A 4,429-nucleotide genomic window follows, 5' to 3' on the forward strand; every position below is an offset into this window, starting at 1 on the left:
GTTAAGGGAATTACAATTTACTTATGTATTTAAATGATAATGTATATTCATGACATTAGTAAGTGTAAAATGTTTGAATGAACTACTTTTTATTATGTGTGGACAATTACATTGACGAGATGTGGCTTATGGTAATGGTAAGTTGTTTGAGAAGAGGTTATCATGATATATTTGAATGTGTGAGCAAAAACTAATTTGGTTTGTGAATGTGTATTTGGATATCAGGAATTATAATTATCTCTTTGAATATTTATATTGAATAAGATATGTAATTTGATGTTTATGTTATTAGCTTACTAAGCTTCTATAGCTTAATGTTTCATTTGTGTTCTTTTGTAGTTGTCAAGTATATGGATTGAACGAATGGACCGACTGGAAGCTCACACTATCCATCAATTTTGGTAGTTGTTATTTTCTATTTTAGGATGTGGCATGTATATAGGTGTTTTGTTGTGAATATGTAAATGCTATATTATAATGGCAATTCAAGTGAAATGGTTAGTTTCAAATGTATTTATTTGGAATGTTTTGGTTTAGGAATCCTTAATGTTATGAATTAGGTCATGATGCTTGGAATTGTAACTTGATGTGCAGGTTTATATTTTGACCAATTTGGATGATAGTTTGAGCATCAGTAGTGTAATATCCCGAATTAGGGCCTAATCGGAATAGTGGTTTCGTGACCATAAATCCGAGATAGAAACAATTATTTTATAATTATTTTTAGGTTTATGATATGATTGCATGATTGTGTGAAAATTTCGTGATGAAATTCTATGCCTAAAGTGCTTAAATTGAAAGTAGGGACTAAATCGAATAAGTTGCAAAACTTGCATTCTAGAAGTTTTTAGTATGAAATTGTTTTGGAATATTAATAAGGAGGTCTTAAATAGCAATTTGACCAATTTTAAGTTCATGGACAAAATTAGGACATGGAAGGAATTTTTGGAAAGTTTAGTAGTAAGGGTATTTTGGTCATTTAGTTATTAAAATGAATTAAAAACAAAATTAAAAGCCAATTTTTGTCCATATTCTTCATTAGGCCGAAATTTCAAGGGTTCTCCATAGCTAGGGTTTGTTTCAAGCTTCCAAGCTCCATAATCAAGAAAGACGTGGAATCGACCTCAATCGAGGAAAAGAAAAGATTGTGGACTAAATTGCAAAATCTTTGTATTTTGGTACCAAGGTAAGTTCATGTGTAAATAATGTATCATAATGGTTATTTTTATGTTATTGATGTTAATTATATGTTATGCTGAATTTTATTATGAAATGTATGCTTTGTGGTTAATTTCAAATAATATGTAAATTATGTGAACTACTTGTTAAATATAATTGTTACCGAGTATTGATTTCGGCATTCTACGGAAGACGGCAAGGATAAGTGTTCGAGGAAAAATCCCGTTTGAACCTTAGGAATAGATTAGGATACAAGTGACATGTCACTAGGATGATTGAGCATCCGAACTCGTTGAGTTGAGTCCGAGTTCACTTATGGATGCGAATGTCCGAACTCGTTGAGTTAAGTCCGAGTTCGTGAGATGTAACTAGGCATCCGAACTCGTTGAGTTGAGTCCGAGTTCGCTTATGGGCGGGTTACATGATTGCTTGATTGCATATATGGCACTTATGTGCAAGTTATCCATGTATCCGAATTATATTCCAATGTGTTCAACGGGTAAAGTTCTACTCCATGGAGGAATATTCGAGATGTAAAGAGAAGTATTGGTGAGTGATGTGAAATGGTTATTTTGGACAGGTATGTATTTAACCCTCGGGTTGAGTATTGATACAACCACGATAAGGTAATAAGATGATGAAAAATGATTAAAAATGTGATATGTGTTTTAGTGATACATGCTAATGTTGATTGGTATGACTGTTTGTTATGTTACTTATTATTTGCATATGAACTTACTAAGCATATATGCTTACTCCCTCCTTCTTACTCATTGTAGTTTTGGACAAGCCAGCTTAGGAGTCGGGATAGGTCGAAGGCTCAGTCACACTATCCGGAAGACTTTTGGTAATGGCTTGTAAATTTAAGTATGGCATGTATAGCAATATATTTTTTTGTGTAAATGATCTTATGGTATGGTGATGGAATGGTTGAGGAAATGCTTGATAATGATAAATTATGAAAATATTTAGTTTAGATTATATTTGATGTTAAGGAAAATTATTAAGATACTTAGTGCATAAAAACTCATAAAAGGGATGAAATTTGCCATAAACAGAATACTGCAGCAACACTGACGCGAGTTTAAAAATTTACTAAAAATCATAGAAATTGAACTTGGTGATGGAATACATATAAAATTGAAGCTTATTATGTCTAGTTTCACATGAAACAAATGAAACAGGTAAAGGAATTATATGTTACAAGATATTTGAATTTTAGTGAAACAGGGTCATAGCAGTTTCTGAATCCCCAGTTCCAACTTTAGAAATTCACCATAAATTGTAAAGATATAATTAGGTAGTGTATTTTATATTCTCAGAATCATTATTGAGTCTAGTTTCATTAGAAACAAACCTCATAGTCATATGGATTTTTTACAGAGAGAAATGTGGTTCGTAGTAAACAGAGGCCAGACCAATCAAGTCCTGAAACCGGGGTAACTTTAACTAATAAACTGTACTAATTGGCCCAACCAAAAATTCTAGAAAAAATTAGTAGATAGGTATAGGAGTCTAGATTTAGGGAAAATTTACGGATCTTGATTTCGAGTTTCGTAACTCGAGATATGATTTTTCTTGTGACTGTGATGCAAGTAGCTTAAAAGCTGTGAATGTAGAAATAAATAATCCAAAGTTCTAAATATGTTAAATTAAGCTTAGTAACACCTCATACTCAACTCCGGCGACGGTCTCGGGCATGGAGGCGTTACATTTAGTGGTATCAGAGCAGGTTTAGTCGGTTCTCGGACTACGTGTTGTATGTACGGATTTTGCTATACATGCCATATGTATGAATTGTGATAGTGTGACGACTTCTGACCTTTTTAAATGATTTTTATATAGTAAATGGATCCCGATCCAGCTGTGGCAGATGAAGTAGAGAGTAATGCGCCAGCTCCGACTGAAGGGGCAGCGCCGACTGAAAACCCACCTCCTACTGTTGGTCAGGGAGGAGGAGAAAGGGATCGGGAAGCCTTTCTCCAAATGATGAGTGCATGGTACTCTGAGTCCGTTCGTACGAACCCAAATGTACGACCTTCCCCACCTCCCCCAATTCCTCAACCTGTACCCCCGATGCCTCAAGGTATGGATATAATAAAATTTCACAGAACCCCCGTTGACAGAATTTGTAAACAAGGGGCTGAAGAATTTAGAGCAAATATTGATGATGATGCAGAGAAAGCAGAGTTCTGGCTTGAAAATTCTATCCGGGTATTTGATGAATTATCTTGTACACCTGAAGAATGTTTGAAATGTGCTACATCTTTGTTGAGAGATTTAGCCTATAATTGGTGGAAGACTTTGATTTCGGTGGTACCAAAAGAGAGGGTAACCTGGGAATTCTTTCAAGAAGAGTTTCGGAAGAAATATATTAGTGAAAGGTTTATTGATCAGAAATGTAAAGAGTTTCTTGAGCTGAAGCAAGGTAATATGACAGTCTCAGAATATGAAAGAGAGTTTGTTCGATTGAGTAAGTATGCCAGGGAATATGTTCCTACAGAAGCCAAGATGTGCCGACGATTTGAAGACGGGCTCAACGAAGACATTAAAGTATTTGTCGGGATCCTTGAACTAAAAGAAATGGTAGTACTGGTTGATTGAGCTTGCAAGGCTGAAGAACTACTTAAAGAAAAGAAAAAGGTAGAGGCTGAGACTAGAAATTGGAAGAAAAGACCGATGAGTAGTTCATTTTCACAGCAACCTAGAAAGTCAAGGAATATGAATCCTCGTTCCCAAGCTTCAGCTGGACAATCATATGGGAATTATAAGAAGCAAAATGTGGGTCCTAAATCTCAGAATACTTCTGCAGCCAGTGTAGGGGACTCAAGATTTGTTAAACCCGAGTGCCAGCGATGTGGTAGAAATCATTTTGGTCCGTGTAGAGCAAATGAATGTTTTCGATGTGGTTCTCCAGATCATTTTATTAGAGACTGCCCAGAGAGAGCTGAGAAAAAAAAAATTCAGAATGTAAAAGCTAGTGGTGCAGACTCGAGGGGAAGGTATCTGAGAAAAGTTGGAAGTGAAACAAGCAGTAAGAATGTAGCCAGGGATGCACCGGTTAGACCTGAAGGAAGGGCTCCGGCTAGAACTTATGCTATTAAAGCACGTGAAGATGCTTCCTCACCTGATGTGATTACCGGTACATTTTCTCTCTATAATGTTAATGTTATTGCTTTGATTGATCCCGGTTCTACTCATTCATATGTGTGCATGAAATTGGTGTCTAGGATGAATATACCTGTTGAGA

This window comes from Gossypium hirsutum, chromosome A13, assembly GCF_007990345.1.
Source record: "Gossypium hirsutum isolate 1008001.06 chromosome A13, Gossypium_hirsutum_v2.1, whole genome shotgun sequence".
NCBI lineage: Eukaryota > Viridiplantae > Streptophyta > Magnoliopsida > Malvales > Malvaceae > Gossypium > Gossypium hirsutum.